The sequence below is a fragment of the Haliotis rubra genome, unplaced genomic scaffold, assembly GCF_003918875.1.
Source record: "Haliotis rubra isolate DU_JTF1 unplaced genomic scaffold, ASM391887v1 Scf58, whole genome shotgun sequence".
Lineage (NCBI taxonomy): Eukaryota > Metazoa > Mollusca > Gastropoda > Lepetellida > Haliotidae > Haliotis > Haliotis rubra.
This window is the reverse complement of record NW_025767279.1, coordinates 670,858-688,804: the sequence shown is the minus strand read 5'-3', so window position 1 is coordinate 688,804 and position 17,947 is coordinate 670,858. Positions and strand designations below refer to the sequence as shown.

Here is a 17,947-nt window from a genome sequence, read left to right as displayed (position 1 = left end):
TGAATGCAGAAGTGCTCCACAACTGACATCTGACGTTACTTTTGTTTTTAAATATTCCCTAAGGTCAGAACGATTGTAATAACAGCAGACTCCCAGTCTCCTCGATGGACAAGAAAATATTTAGCTTGCAAACATAATCTATTTATATTCCGTTCCTTACGGCGCGTGTTTGGCAATGTAAATAGCAATGCGGTTGCGGTGGACGGTAATCATTAAACGTGTAGCGTCAGTTTAATAGTTTTACTGTTAGATATTTGAGAATTATCTTTAACCTTATGTTACAAACGTTAAACAGCAAGTAAACATATCTGAAACACAGGCTTACAAGTGTTTACATGGAATACGTAAATATTGCAAATGTTTCAGTCCTCGATGAAAATCAAAACGAACGTAACCGGGAAGATACCCCAAATAAACGTCAGGCGTGACAGAATTACCAACTTTGGACGTGGGTAGATGTGGGAGTCGATGACCTCACGGTGTTTATGTTGGAGTGATATTAAAGTGACTTTATGTATGGCATACCGGTATTTCGTTTGAAATGTGCTACTACCATTACAAAATGGAAACTCTTGGACTTCATCGATATTCGCCATCATAACATTTTCATCCACAGAAATCAAGGGTTTTGAGTCATCTATGCTGAAGATGATCTGATCAAACAATGGACTCTTTTTTAAAATATTTTTCTCCAACCAATGTGTTCAACTGGTTAATTAGCCACCAAATAGCTTGCTCTACTTCAGTCTCTACTGTCTCGTTATAATACAACAGAACCATTTACTATTTTTACACAACAACGCGAAATTCTGTTAAACATCTGCGCAACTATGCGAGGATTCCGCAGACTGTTTGTAAAACTACTACCAGGCATCGCAAACACTCTGCAGTGTTTCTGTGCAGCTAATTGCCCTTTGTATTGGTTGTATTACCTTTAGGTGTAGGCACAAGCGTGGTTGCACTTGGTGCCAGGTTAGGCCTAGGCTTGTAAATCACTTATGATGCAGCTCAATGCAGCAGCTCAATGCAGCACAATGCAGCTCCTACTTCCTTACCGTTGTCCATTGCCTTAGCTGAGAATCTCTATGAATTGGTCAGTTGACACACTGTAGAATCGCCAGTCCCGATTTCAAAGAAGAATTTGTTATTTATCTAGGAAGTAATAAGACATATTTAAAAACACATTTCTGAAACACTTCATTCCAAAACACGTAAGGAACGGTGTCTATACCTACATGTAGTAGAAACATTTTTGGGGGTACTCGAACCATAGAGTCATTACGATAATTTAACGTGGAAAATGTGAAACTGTGTCAATAATGAGAATGGAAGAAATTACATGAGAACTGTACATAGTTCTGAAAAATAGTAGCTTAATATCTGTTCTAAGTAATACAATTAAATGTAATTTCTTATGGCTTTTGAAGCTTAGTGCTAGTAGTATGGGTCCAGTGGTTCAATAACGTTCGATTCTGGATTCTACAAAACTGGCGACATGTATGGTTGACGTTCAGTGACGATTCATGCTTTCTGCTTCGGTGCCGAGACGGAAGAGTACGTGTCTATCGACATCGAAATGAACGTATTGTCGAGAATCTTAAGGATTTACATGGGTCCGCCCATCGACCGCCAGAGCGAGTTTGTTCCAGTAAGATAATGCAAGGCCTTCCTCAGCGCATGCCACTATTCAGTATCTTCACGATGAGAACATTACAGTGCTTCCATGGCTGACTGTTGTATAACACAAACTTATGTGTTGGATGTCTCATTTAATCTGTAAGCTACTTGATATCCATAACATGTCGTTGTTGATGTTAATCAGCTACGTATCACGACATGTCATGTAAATACAGGCAAACAAGGATAAGTTGGACCGGCGCAGAGAACGCGTTTACGAGAAGTAGGCGATGCCAGCTATGAGCAAACCCATTTGGTTTGTGAAAGGTAGAGCAGATGTAGGCTAGTGTACGTGCATTGCATGGCGCTGAAATTGACTCTCACGTCGGCGTTGCAAGTTACACTACACTTGATCGCGGACAACCTGGGGCCCCTTTGCTAACAATGGTAAGCGCCAGTGAGCGGCACTCATATATGATAATACGGGTCAATTGTCAGGTCGGTGCTCAACTTATCCTTGTTTGCCAGTACCTCTCATAACTAAGTTATAGTCATACAAACGTTATAAGTGTGTAAGTATCGACATCAAAACGTGGGTCATCTTCATGGTATTTCAAACGAGCATGTAAAGTATGCTACTCGGTCTGTTATTGACCATATCGTATCACTATTTAATGCCATTGAATCGTTTGAATATGTACCAAATGCGGTTAGTGTTTGTAATGTTTTACCAATTCACAAAGGAAATCGTAAAAGCCAGCATGATCCATGCAATTATAGAGTGTGCAGTTGCCTATGATATAGTAAAACAGGTATTTCTACACTGTACACTCATACAAAGTAGTAGAAACGCTTTGATTGAGGCACTAGTTGACATGCTAGATGTTGACACTTTTTGTCAGTTTATGGAATGATGAAGACCTATTTGTCTCATTTATGCTCGGTTGTCCACCAAATGTATATGCTCAAGAGCTTGAACAAGAAATGTGGTTTAAATGTATAAAGCTAATCGCAAACTCTGTAAAACCATGGCTGCATAAACTAAAATACATATTCTAATTTTGATTATCACACTCTGTAACCTGTAAATACATATATATAACCTATGTTACAACCTGCTGTATGTTCGACTTCGGAGGAAGCAAGGAATATCATACATGCTAATACGGGTCAATTTTCAGGTCGGTGATCAACTTATCCTTGTTTGCCAGTACCTCTCATAACAAACGTTATTTATAAGTGTATAAGTATCGACATCAAAACGTGAGTCGTCTTCAAACGACGTACGTCCACGCCCATGGTGCCACACTAACATACTCACTGGAATCCTTTCCACAGACATCTGTCATGCGTTCATGAATGTCGGTTGCATGGACTCCCTCTTTTATGAGAAACGTAATCACTGGACTGTGCTCCGTTTTGGTGTTCTCAATGATTTCAGTAGGGTAGCTCTGATTACACTACCACTGTAACAGCACGGCAAGACGTGAGATAAATGAACTTTTGGTACCAACTCATGAATAATCTGAGTGCAAAACCACTATCAACACAACTGCCTGGCAACTTTCAGTAATGGGTTCTATGAACTTTTTTTTAGCTTCCCCCGGAACTAAAAGTATGCAGCAATTACACTCTTCACAGCAAATTTTTCACGCCCCTGTCATGTGTTCGACAACATGTCCACTAAGTGGGAACCTCCACTTCAAACAATCCCAACGGTCCTTTAGATCTAAACCAATTAGTCTTTCGCAGATTCCCTGCGCTTTTTGCATAGATAATGTATATGGGAAATCCTTGCGTTTCGTGCGTACTTTCCACAAGCCATATTCGGGTGACAATTGGGCAATGAATATTGATGTTGGGAGTAAATAGTTTTGCATATTACTGATTAATGAGACCATTCAAAAAGCAACATTTCCCGGAATTCCTGACAAATGAGTTTGTCTGTTTGTATGTTATGTTTATTGCGATCTGCGCTTGAATGAACCTATAAATGTAACTGCTTGATTTCCCCATTTAACATGCTACGCACCTTCGTCATCGTGTCTGATTGTTTTCATTGCACCGGAGACGTACATCACAATGTATGTGACGAAACACGGTCGTAACGTTGTTTTGGGGTTATATTGATTAATATCACGACAAACGTCCAGTTCTAGTTTAATACATTGCAAGTGAATACGGAGCAGTTTAGCTGACCAACCGACTCCTCTGCGTTGTACACTCTTAAAAAAGAAACGCACACGCCATTTCTAGAACCATGTATTGCGTTAGTTTAAGAGCAATTAATTCATGTAATTTCAATGATAAAGGGAGAAAATTAACACGCCTAAAGACAAAGAGTTCACCAACACAAACAGAAACCTTTATTGTTGTGGTTCTGGTTACGTGAATCAACAAGATGGCATCAAAGTCAGTACTTTGTATAGCCACCATTGGCAGCAATAACTGCTCACCACCGTCTGGTCACAGATTGGATAAGACGACGAAGTCGCTCTTGCGGAATGCTTCCCCACTCTTCCTGCAATGCGATTGCCAGTTGTGGAAGTGTGTTTTGACGTTCACGTACACGTCGATCGAGTACATCCCACAGGTGTTCTATCGGGTTTAGATTTGGTGATCGTGAAGGCCATGCCAGGACATTAACGTTAGAAATGGCAAGGTAGCGGACCGTGATGAGTGCTGTATGTGAAGTAGCGTTGTCCTGCTGGAACAACTCCCTCTGTCGGTCCATAATCGGAAGCATGTGACGTGCAAGGACTTCGTTGATCAGATCTTTGTGTGTTGGATATCAAACCCCACACCATGACACTCCCACCACCGAATCTGTTGACCTGTCGAATGCAGTTAAACACGCTGTCTTCCATCTTGCCGATAAAGAGGAAATCGTGATGCATCACTGATACAGATTCGCCTCCAGTTGCTAAGGTTCCTGTTCCGGACTTTACGACACCACAGAAAACTATTACGCCGATGGAAGTCTCTCAAAAAACAGTGGTCTTGGTGGAATCCTCACTTCGATTCAGTTTGGTCGGACATGTAGTTTGGTTGCAAGTGAGGAACCTGGATGTACCGGTCCTGGGCTTAGGTGGTAACTCTTGGGCCGCCTCTTCTCGGGCGAAATTGGTCTGCAGGAACCAATCCCAAAGGCAAGATATGGTGCTCTGATGAACGTTGAAATGTCGGGCAACTGTGCAGAGTTAAATCCCATGGGAACGTCATTAACCCATGATAAGTGCTCTTGGGTTTCACCAAATTGGAAAAAAATCTCAGACCGTCGGGCTTTCTTCCGGTTACATCCCATTCTGCGTACAGTCCCAGTTGCCTACAGTCCCAGTTTGCCTACATCCCAGTTTGCCTACAAACATTACTGTCGGCAGAATGGGAAAAGGTTTTTTACCTATAAAATAATGGGACATGCCATTTACCAGTCACTGAAGTGTATGTTGTTGGGTTTGGAAAAAGGGTAATTAATGCAATTGCACTTAAATTAAACGACATCATGATATTGGTGATAATGAAGGGCAAGTTAAACTTTCAAAGCTGTGGTTGGTCCTTATAATCCAATATACATACATAAAGACATATACAATGAGTCTGCTGAATCAAAATCCTAATAAATTAGAATGGGAACCAACAACACCCATCACCCATCAGAATGACTTCAATGACTGTGTGACAAGCACACGGGTGGACTATGAAGCACTTGACTTTTGGTTAAGTTCATTTTAGTAAAGGTACAACAGGTCAGCACATTAGCCTTATTTCCTGATCACTGGGCTGTATCATGTATCATGGGAAGGCACCTTTCTTCCTACAGTCGACCCGCGATAACATAACTAGACACATGTTCAAAGCGGAGTAAACACTCAACGCAAACACACATATTCCTTCTGTGTGGCTTCTATACCGTATGAAACTTGTTTTTTGAGACGGTACACGAGTGATCAGGTTCGCTGACTTGGTTGATGCATGTCATAGAGCGACCCTCATGACATCAACCACTGGGTTGTCAGGTCAAGTTGCTTCTCCTGGCCTGCACCACATATATGTGGAATATTGCTGAGTTAAACATCAGCTAAACAACAAAATATTCAAACAGATAATACTCAGACGTTGCCATATGAAATTCAGGAACCAACCATTTATCACTGGGGAGATGTGCAAGGATTTAAACGCTAAATTGTTATTGCCAGAATAATATTTAGGTCACTGCTTCAAGACATGCAATTACTTTTAATCTCATACAATTTCCCAGTTCACAGTTCTGCTGACAGCAGATCGTGGTGAGATATCGCACTCAAGTCAATCAAATTATCATTTTCAAAATACATTATTCCCTTTTTTGTATAAACATTTTGGGCATATGTCGACTGCAGTCATTTCCCATCGGTCTTTCTCGAATAATAACTGACCTGTTGGTAAGGTCATCATGGATGTATCGATAACCGGCGTCTGCTGTTGGCGACGATACACTGTTCTAAACTACTGTATGAATATTTAAGATGACATAAGACCAATAGGTTAGACATGCATCTGACTGTACCACCAGGCCCCATGTGATGAAATCTGTGAAATCTTTTTACCTTGCGAAAACAACATAACAAAACAACGACTCTCAGATGTATCGATTAAAACAGTGACATTTTCAAGTGCTTCGTGGAGACGTGAATTTCGCCAATACGCCAGGCAATACACGTTCAGTGCGATATCATTATCACAGCATGACTCACATGCTTTTGTATGTTCTGGTAATAATGAAGACGACCTCACCACAAGCATGTGTTTATCAATCACTATGAAAAGCTCGCCAAAAGTCCAGATTCAGTTTATTTCTTTTCTAAATTTGATGTTTCCAATAAGCGCAGAAACTCCAATCCACATGCATAAAGAAACAGCTGGTCGGGCGTCATTTATTCTTACTTTGCCCCACTGTTGACAGGCGCGTAGCAAGCCAATGTTTTCTTGTAAGCCCGATAGGTTGCTAAGCTTTATATTTATATTGTATTGCGGGCTTGCACAACCTTTTTAGCAAGAATCATGTGTAAGCCCGATCTTTTTTGTATAATGGTAGCTACGCCCCTGGTTGACTTTGTCAAAAACCCATGCAAAGTCCCACTCAACAACTCTCCAGCTATATGAGTGAGTGAGTGAATGTTACGCTGCTGTAACGAACACTTGGACCACTGGGCTACCCCACCGGCCCTTTCAACCTATGTGACACAACGGAAAAATGTTTTCCACAATTCAGTCGATGTATCAAGGCACTACGAGTGCTGTTAGAATAAACGATAAGATGACGTAGTTTGTCAAGGTGAATACGGGAGTGAAACAAGGCTGTATAATATCTCTCTACATTATTTTCTATCTACATTAATGATGAAGCCAATGAGATCGAGAGTTCGAATGAAGCTGTAGCTGTCAGTGATATATCTGTCTCGAATTTACTTTATGCAGATGACATCGTTCTAAAAAAAGTTCTAGCAAAAGCTTGACGTTGTCACCTCCTGGTGCAGAAGATGGCGTTTGTGTGTAAATGAAGATAACAGGAAAATTATTCACTTCAGAAAGGACTTCTCTATACGTTTAGATGTTCAATTTAGATGTTGTAATCATGTGATTTGTTATGTTGAATCCTACAAATATTTACTAGGCATTTGGTTTCATGAACATTTAAATAAGAAGCATGCTGTGAGAGAACTGGCGAAAAGTGCAAGTAGAGCCCTATTATTGCTTATTACGAAGTACAGCCTGTGCGGCGATATGGCCTATGACGTATACAGGAAACTGTACGAATCGACTGTCATATTGTATTGTGAGCCGTACAAAACAGAGCTTGCAGGTTTTTCTTGGGCGTGCCACGCACTACGTCGAACACTGCGATCCACGGAGAAATGGGGTGGCCTACCTGTCTCACTAAACAACGAATAGATGCTTTTCGCTTTTATATCAAGCTATCAAACACTGACGATGACAGACTGATCACCAAACTTTATAAATGGTCTAAAGAAAGAAAAGGTTCGTTCGCTTATACAGCACAACGCTTATGCAGAAAACTAGGCATTAAGTGTAATACGACCGACACTACTGGAAATACAATAAGAGACATGAAGAGACGTCTGATGAGACTGGATGAAGGAGATTGGTTTAGGGATCTGTGGAATGATAAAAGCAACGTAATCGGAAACAAGCTCAGGACTTACAGATTATTTAAAAAAGATCGACACCCAGAGACGTAATTAAGGACTATGGTTAACAGAAACGCAAGATGAAATCTCAACAAATACGCTGCGGTAACCTTGCTCTCCATGTCGAAACAGGACGATACACCAAGCTCCCCACCCCACTGAATCAGAGAATATGCCTATTTGGCAGTAGTGTAGAGGATGAAATCCACTTCCTTTTTTAAATTGCCATTTTTACAAGGACTTAAGAATGAAGTTCTTAACCTTATTAGATATTTCCGATTTTCAAAACGACTTACAACTTTTAAATGCTTTTATGTCATCAGGACCATATATTTTATCTATTTTAGCAAATTCTGTTAATGAAATGTTCAAAAGAAGAGATATTTTTACCTAAGGTTATGTATATATGTTTTTATAAAAATGTGTATATGATGTATTTTGACCCCATAGATAACAGTGTCTCATAAGCCTATTAAGGCTGGCTGGATGTATGTAAAACATTATGTGTGTAGAAGTATTTTATATCTTGTTTACATACATGTGACACTTTGATAAACTATGTCTGACTGTCTGTCTGTCCACAAGTGGATACGCTGGCGTGACATTACCCCAGTCACCGAAGCCTCGAGAGGGAGAGAGAGATGCCCAAACGCCCACTGCCATCAATGCCCTGACAACTATTACACTCCCAGCACGGTGTTCCCCAGGCCTACAGAGACGTCGTAGACCTGCTTTAGACGCAAATCCAATTGGTGTCATATGCCCATCCTAACGTGCTTCAATCGAACCACGCCGGTCAGCGCCCCGTTAATATTGTTATAGTCATTCCAGGCAACAATAGCCACATTATTAGACATTGATTGCCACTTCTGTTAGATAACCCATAATTAAAAACGTGTGGCACAGTAAAGACCTGGTCGGCCAAAATGAGATTTCGATTACACAGAGGAAACATAATAGACATAAAATGGATGCGTGCAGCTCGCCGACCGACATCGTCTTGGACGTCTTCTAGAATTACACCACAACGTCTCAGACATCAACAACGTTCAACTTGCGGTTCCCTTGAAGTGATCATGAGAATATTGGACACGATCTTGATGCGAGGTTAGAAGGTTTTCCAGCAGTGTAATACCAGTCATGTGTTTAGTGATATCAGGGTCTTTTGATAGGGTATTGTATCTGTCTTGCTATCTTAAGTAAATTTATTCATTTTAAACGCAGTGGAATAGATCCATTACAATATCGTTAGACGCTTTCGAATGAAAAAACCCATTACATTCCGTTGTCTGGCAGCGGTTTGTTTCGGCTTTATTGTACTATTCAGTCGTTAATGTCTTTTCGCTAACTTTACAGATTGTTTCTATGCATACAAACACCAAAGCACACGAGCCCACCTGTGACCGGGTGTAAAAACCTTGGAGTCAACTTTGTGTGACTCTTTCAGTGTTGTCACAACCCCTAGTGTACAGTACACAACCATGTGCACTTAAAAAAAACATGAATCCGTTGGTATATGACCAGATGGTGGCCACATGAATACGTGCATACACCTAGTTGAGGTTACAGCAACGTGCAGTAAACTTGGACAAAGTAGTGTGACTACGTGTCCCAGTCCAACCAGCTGTGAATGGGTACCTCGTAAGGATGGGAAAGCCGCAATAATTCGGTGCGCCTAGTGGCTGCAAGAGTTGCAAACTCCCCAGGGAGTTGAGATTGATAATACGATGTGCCGTTGAGATTGACATCCAATGATCGAGGGAAAAAATACCAGCACCTTGAGAATGCACTAGTTGCGTGGATATGTGCGCTATATAAATAGCATATAATAATATTAATAATAATAATAACTAATAATGTTTGTCCTTGTGGCGAAAAGAAAGGTAAGGTGAGGTGAAATGGGGTTTAACGTCGTACTTATAAATATTTCGCTCATATGATGACGTGCATGCGTGTGTATGTGTGGCTGCTTGTACTAGCCCAGACTTAAGCTGTTCTTTTTAGTGCTAGCTCACTGAGATACCATGCCGCAGATAAGCATGAATACCCCACTCAGACACATTATACAGACTCCGAGCCGACCGGTCCTTGTTGTACCCATTAATGCCGAGCGCCAGGCAGGGACCAACAAGTACCATATTTTTAACGTCTTTTGATATGACGCGGCCGGGGATCGAACTCGCGGTCTTCCGCTCTCCGGGCGGACGCTCTAACCACAACGCCACGAAGGCGGTCGAAAAGAAAGGAGATAAGCGATGCATTCAGGAATGGAAACACGTATTCATGTGAAAAGAAGTGAATTTCATAAAACTTCAGTTGCTCTGTTATAACACGAGTGAGTGAGTGAGTGAGTGAGTGAGTGAGTGAGTGAGTGAGTGAGTGAGTGAGTGAGTGAGTGAGTGGGTGGGTGGGTGAGTGAGTGGGTCGGTGAGTGAGTGAGTGTTGTATAATCCCGCAGCCACACAAATGGTCAAGCTGTATGGCGGCGATCTGAACGCAGTGTGTCAGAGCTACAGATAACTTCATTGGTCATAGAGTTATGTACTCGCTTGTGTTCATCTCATTTGGGTATCCTAATTTTCCATTCAGTAACCAAATAAATTGTACTCACCTCACTCAAACTAAATTGGGTATTTTGGCCTTTTCCATTAATTTTAAAGATATAATAAAGTTTAAATGTTAGTGTTTGTTATTGATATTGTATCTGTAGTATGAGAAACTGCAAGTTGTGAAGTTCATTTCCTGAAATAGAACCTCTCAGTATACCTCAGTTATTTTATCTAATCCCCGGTACGCAAACTAAGATTTGACATTTTTGTGTGTACGCATGTAAGATCACATTTATTGAGTATTTACAAAAATTCAAGCGTACTTGTACGCAATAGACTTAATAGGAATTGAGTTTTCATATAAATATTTGAGTAATGTACGCAGATATCCAGCTTAACTGTACCTCTGTGTGTCTTCAGTAGTCAATCCAGTGACTGCTAACAGAGAATTGCTTCACAACAACTTTGACCACCCGATGAGAGGTGGTAGCAGTAGTAATAGTTGTAGCAAGAGGAGAAGGAGTAGGATTAGTTGGACCCGATAATCCGCAAAACAGCGTTTCCACTGAAAGAGTTCTGATTAACAGGTGTCCGGATTAACGTGTCGTGGAGACGGTGTACTGTCATTTGTACCCATGCAGTTGTATCTGTATGACACTTCATCCACCAACAACCATTTCATGTCTAAAAACATATCACAAACGATCGAATGATTGGACAATGACAAACCCACACTTAGCTAGCGAGTGAGTGAGTGAGTGAGTGAGTGAGTGAGTGAGTGAGTGAGTGAGTGAGTGAGTGAGTGAGTGAGTGAGTGAGTGAGTGAGTGAGTGAGTGAGTGAGTGAGTGAGTGAGTGAGTGAGTGAGTGAGTGAGTGAGTGAGTATGGTTTACGTCGCTTTTAGCGATATTCCAGCGATATCACGTCGAGGGACACCAGAAATGGGCTGCACACTTTCTACCCTTGTGGGAAATCGAACCCGGGTCTTTGACGTGACAAGCCAACGCTTTAACCACAAGGCTATCCCACCGCCCCTTTAGCCAAAGAAACTGAGTACAAGTTTTCCAGCGTGTGTGGGAAGACTTGGCTCCGTCTCTATGTATATGTAATTACTCCAGCGCTAACTCATGAAGCCGGTACACTCAAACGACTGTTTCCACATTGCCCGTTTTGTGTAGTTGTGTAATTATGTCCCTGGATTTGTCAGCACAAGTTCTGTGCTCTTGGATTTCACAAAGGTGGTAGGCGTCTAAGTCCTGAACCACTTCGCGGGATCTCGGGCTTTCCGAGATTACATGATATCTTTCTTGACTGATGTTTAGGAATCTATTTATGCAATGTTCATAGTCCGCCTTTGTCGTAGTGCGGGGTTCTGCTGCAGCGGATAACCAATATCGGGGATTCTGTGGCCCTGAAGTAATTCACTTTTGACCAAATGTAAGATTAAACGCCATGATGAGTGAGTGAGTGAGTGAGTTACACTTTGAAGTCACAACAGCAGTATTCTAGCCATATCGCGATAAGTGTTTTGGAAAGCAGTGCCAACCGAAAATTGTGTTGCACAGAATTGTGATCTGTTCACTTTCAGAACAATTTATAAAGCAATTCTATTCGTTCACATGAAGTTTCTATTCGACAAAAAAAGGCATCCTCATCTTCCAACGAAATGTACGACAGAAACTAAAATTGAACACATTCTTGTACATCTTACAATCTTACGAAAACAACCTGATCATATTACGATCAACCAAGTCAAGAGCAACAAATACTAATATACACCCCCAAAAGCCTAAATGAACTCTCTGTGGAAAACGTTCCTAACGGTTTCGCTGTGCTCTGTTATTGTGAGGGAACATCTGTTTAATTAATATTGCTGGGGTGGGTTAGTTAGGACCGTGTTAGAACCATCTGTAACAATCTAACCTGTTTAGCTTTCAACAAAACGATCCTTGAAGATCTAGGCTAGAATTTGTCTTCAGTAACCCATGCTTGTCGTAAGAGGCGACTAACGGGATCGAGTGGTCAGAATCGCTGACTTGGTTGACACATGTCATCATATCCCGTTTGCGTAGATCGATGCTCATGGTGTTCATCAATGGATTGTCTGGTCCAGACTCGTTTATTTACAGACCGCCGCCATTTAGCTGGAATATTGCTGAGTGCGGCGTAAAACTTAACTCACTCACGCATTAAACAAACGTTCGGCTTGTTTCCACCACACAAAGTACTCCTTCTGGATATATTTCTGAATATTTCTATTCGTTTAATAAATCACCCTCCTCCCAGTCCCTCCAATAGAAATTAATGGATATGGATGCTCCCTAAAGTGTATGACTCATGTGTAGATTAGCTTCTGAATCAGTCGGGACCCGACATATCGACATCACTTCTTTAAAACAACCCTCCTGTGTAATATTTACATGCCACGCACCAAGTGCCAACACATCAATATTTACTCCATTCGGACAAACAATCATGATTAATAACTTCTCCCCGCTAGACTGCAAGGTCATGTTAAGGTCAAGACGATCACAGACAACAATGTCGTTTGATCACGTGTTATGCAGTATTACTGGTCCCAGGACACATATCAACACAGCTATGTCAGTGAACGAATACATATCACGGACACCATGGACTATCCTGGTCTTCATTACAAGAATAATTATGGTGCATGTATTCATAAATCTCACTGTGCCAGCTTTGTGCGTTTTTATGCAGGACAACTATACATATTTCTTTTCAAAAAACGACTTGGTTCTCACGGTTTGACAACAAAATAAGACGTTATGTCCCACGCTCACAAAATAACAGCTTTAATTGTGAGGGATGTTTCACAGTTGACTACAAAATATTGCGTGAAATGGACATTCGATTATAAGAATTTCTGGCCCCGAATTCTGACGGAAAAATGCGAGGTTTCATGAAACATGCCATGACAACATATTGGTGCCACTGCTGGTGGTGAGTACAGACAGGACAAGATGATGGTGTGGAATCAGCGGCGCCAAGCATCCTGGTCTTCATGTTGAGTTGTGGCGTCGAAAGTCAGGACATATGCAGTGTCTGGGGCAATTTACTGCGTTTAAACCACAGAGCCTTCTCTCAGGAGCAAGACAACATTCGTTGTAATGTTAAATAAAGTAAGAACACCTACAGAATATGGTCGCAGGTGGGCGTCTGAAAACAAAGTAATTAAGAATAAATTCAACCAAGCTGGCCTTACTGGCATTTAAATCACACGGCGCAAAATTACGACTGAGCACGATATTCAAATATTTTGTTAAAGAGGCAATTTGCATAACTATAGTTAAGATCATATAGCCAAGTCTCCTTAATAAGCTATTGCGGTGTTTTCGCATTTCGAATTATATCGGGCCTACCAACCGATCCCCATTCAGGCGACAAGCATTGTACACCGCGGAACTTGCTTCCCGTACAGATTTACGGTATGAATATCATCATTCAGCTGTGAGTAGTCGCCGCGTTGAGGAACATTCCAAGAATATGACGGCGGGGAACACCAGAACTGGTCTTCTTCATACACGGTATCCACTTGTGGGATCGAACTCGAGTCTTCCGCGAGACTTGTAAACACTTTAACCTCTTGGCTACCCCGCAAGTGATGTGCAATTCATAAACGTATATGCTGATATGAGTATAAGATGAAAATATAAGGACGCAGAAAAGACAATGCGATGAAAAGAGTTGAGGCTTAAGTACCACTGTGAAATACGTTGGCAATGAAAGAAACGTATTTCCATTTGTATCACAATGTGTTACGCTGTCGCTTAAACTTGGCACATGTCTTTTGTTGTACATGAAGCTGAACTGGGCTTTCAGCCTAAACTAGATAACACTGGTATGAATCAGCTCAAGCAGTAGCTGCAATTGTCGTAGTCGGAATTCTTTCCTCTTTGCGATTTACATTTGCAAGTGAGAAGTGAATACATCCATACAAAACGACAGAAAAGGTAAGAGACAGAATGAGACTCAAGTCACGATACATATCAGGAGTGTCTGTTAAAAAAACAGGATGCATAATCTGCTTTCTCCAGCCTCCCCATCCGACCACGGAATGAACATTTCCCACACCCTGAAAACGTAACATGTCACATGATGGTGACACATAACTACTACCATCACTGCACAATAAGCGTATCAAACACGTGGATGAAGTTCTACAATATGTATCATATGCATCCACTGTTATCTGACCTCTACGAGAGACAGACGAGTGTTGTTTTTCATGTTGCTTTCAGCAATATTCAAGTTATACCAAGGCGGGGAAAACCGGAAATGGAGTTTACACACTGCTATTAGACTAACTCTTCATCTCTGAAAGTATATAACTGTGAGTGAGTGGGTGAGTGAGTGGGTGAGAACGCCTAATCAGCAATTGTGCAGTTACTCTATATCTTTCTGACTCTCTAACAACTAGATGTGTGACGGATCCCCAGAGAGATGGATGACTGGATGATATCTAGACTTGCTTCATGTGGAGCGTTTGCATTAGTGCTGGGCGAAAGGACAATAATATGGATCGGGGACTGTGAGACAGTCGACCACAGTCATCACTGAAGGGTGTTGAAAAGTTTGAACACTGAAAGTTGGCGATGCTGCAACAGAAGCCAGCATCATAAATTGCGCACAATGTGCCGGAAATTCATGAAAGAACGTTCTGTGGAGCGAAGTTAATGTAATCTGGGGGCTTTTTAAAAGCATAACATGGGAAATCACGGTATTTCCATCTCGGTGGTCAGAGGAAGCTATCGAAAATAACGACTTATGTCTCTTGCGCAAGTGCACTCAAGATAAGGACGTGTAGTTTTCAACTTTTTAAATTGAATTTATAAAAAAAGGATGATGATTTTAAAATTAACATGCACGAGGTATGCATCATCGGAATTGTAGTTTGGAAAGAGACAGGAAATGTGCCCGATACTGGTTTAAGTTCCAAATGAGGAATTGTTGAGAAGTGAATGAACTTTTGTTGTTCCTGCTCCTACACGAAGAACTTTACACTGCAAGAAATACCCACATTTCCTCAAGGAAATCGGCACTATTACCATTGAAATCAATTGGATGCTACTGATAAAGGATACCCATTCAAAAGTGTAATTAACAAGAAGCAAGTGGAAATTGACAACACTGCAACAGATGGCCGTATTGTCTTGACCACGTGATCAATACCATCCAATCATTGGCAGAACAATTAATTGTGAATAAAACAGAGTGCATCTAAAGTGACTCTCACAAGAAGGGAATAAAATCCTCAGTACGGCTATTTTATTCGACAGCTGATATTAATTGAAACAGAACTGAAGATATAAGGGGTATGACTTCTTTGATCGTGGAACATAATGACATCGCCTGTCGCATTGTACGATATTTACTTGAATAAGTAGTGTTGACATTGTGAGTCCTTTAGCACAAATGTCTTTATAGCTACTGTCACTCCTGTCCGTCAACTATGGCAGCTTGTGTTTTATTGAAATATATATGTGATAATGTGATTATTTAAAATCGCATGAGAAGCACTGTTTGGGAAAAAGCAAGATCAAATCGAACGCACCGAAGCAACTTTGACATACGCATGAAAGGATTGGATTTCACGTGCGCGATGAACGTCACAAGAGACCGTTGTTATGAGCTAATTGTCAGATGGCATGTTTCTCATGTTGCTCATGTTTCTTACCTAAAGATGACATCAGAATAGAAAGAGTGTATGAAAACAACACAGTTCATTCGTAAAAGTACGCATTAAGGTAGGCTTTATCCACAAATGGTGGATAGAAAGTGTTAAAATGGTAAGTAGTGTTTGTTTATGAGATATATTAAAAAGTATAACATTGCTTCAAGTTTGCTGTTTAATATTTATCATGACATAAAATATCCTTTACATCCATCATAGATTATTTTACTATTATTTCACACAGAAAGATTTCTTAAACTTTCTTCAAACAAGTAATGTCATTTTCTGTACTGATCGAGTCATAACCCAGATGTCTGTTGCAGAGTATCCATAAACCGGTGACAACATTTTCTTCTAAAATAACTTATCTGTGTTTTGTTTAAATACCATAAAGGTAAATGCAGGGTTACAAAATACAGTTCAATCCTGAAAAAAGATAATTAGCATTTGCACTTACCTAATCTCAAGAACAGCTTTCGTCACAGTCATTCAAGGTAATCCATCGCGGCTTTCCAACAAGCACCGTCAAGTCTTATATTATCAGTAATAAGTCTTTGTCGCTGCCAAAACACGACAAGTGTAATTCGACGTGACTAATTGTCCACTAATTCGCCAGTTATTACACTGCCAACAAATCTTGCTTTGACACTCTTACCGGAACTCGATAACAACAAACGGCGATCAGTTTCACGACTCGAAAACCTCCAGCAAAACGCCCCTTACGATGAACAAATCAAAGGGAGGTAACCGCTGCATGGCGTTAAAATACAGGGTTGTCACTATCCTGCACGGGCAGTCCGTTTATCATCAATAACCGTAAGTACAACAACCATGAAATTAGACAACTGACTAGAAAATTATATTTCTGACCAAGTTAAAGAGACCCGCTCTGTAAAAGTCAGTGTTATTGCGTTTAAGTTGACGAAGAATAAATACTACTGTCTCAATATCTTGAAATATATTGCTTTTGATAGCCTGCCTTGTCACATGAACTCCGACTAATCCTTTATGCAGACTTATCGCGAAATCTGGAACGCTTCAGAATATAATGGCAATATTCCAGCTTTAATGTTACGAAAATGAATTACCACTATCCTGTTCTGCTCCGGTCGTGCGAGGTTTTCTCGGTCAGGACAAGGAGATTCCACTGTCTTCTCGGCGCGTAAGATACGCTATACTTAGTTGTGAGTTAACTGGACGTGGGTCGTTGGGGTAGCCGAGTGGTTAAGGCGGTGGCTCGTCACGCCTAAGGCGCGGGTTCGATTCCCCACATGGGTGCAATGTGTGAAGCCCATTTCCGGTGCCCCTCGCCGTGATATTGCTGTTAGAATTTGCTAGAGAAAAGGAAACTTTGTTCGATAGGTGGTGTGGGTCTAAGGAAGTCACAGATTTTGATGGTTTGAGACAGTTAGTTTTGATGGAGGATTTCAAGCAGTGTTCATTCAAAACTCAAGACTTATTTGGATGAACACAAGGTTGATGATTTACATGAGGCAGCGATGTTGGCAGATGGTTATTGTTTGACTCACAAGAGTCTCTTAGGTCTTCAGGTAGTATCAAGTATTCTGGCCAAAAGGGCTTTTCCACGGGTGGGCTTCAGGACATGCAGGTTACAGTGGTGCTAAAACAGGTTCAAATACACACTCTATTCAGTCTAAGCCTAAGACTTCCAATGGTTTTGATCCTGTTTGTGCATATTGTAAGAAGCCAGGTCATTTGATTTCTGCATGTTTCAAACTCCAGTTTAAAAATCAGGCTGCAGGTTCACCAAATTGTTATTTTGCAGAATTAAAGACATTGCGAAGTCGTTAAGTTGATAGCTTGCTAACATGTCAAGCTGCAAGAACATAACCATCATTGGTGATCCGGCGGTTCGTGACATCTGAAATATATTTCTA

General features: G+C 41.0%; 1 protein-coding gene across 1 annotated transcript in view; it reads right to left on the bottom strand.

Moving 5' to 3' along the window:
* Positions 1-16,582, bottom strand: part of LOC124254735 (atrial natriuretic peptide receptor 1-like) — a 733,848-nt gene extending 717,266 nt beyond the window's left edge. The window contains exon 1 of the mRNA XM_046688579.1: positions 16,507-16,582. The gene's annotated coding sequence lies outside the window, so the exon portion shown is untranslated. The remainder of the gene's footprint in view (positions 1-16,506) is intronic.
* Positions 16,583-17,947: the final 1,365 nt, after the last annotated feature.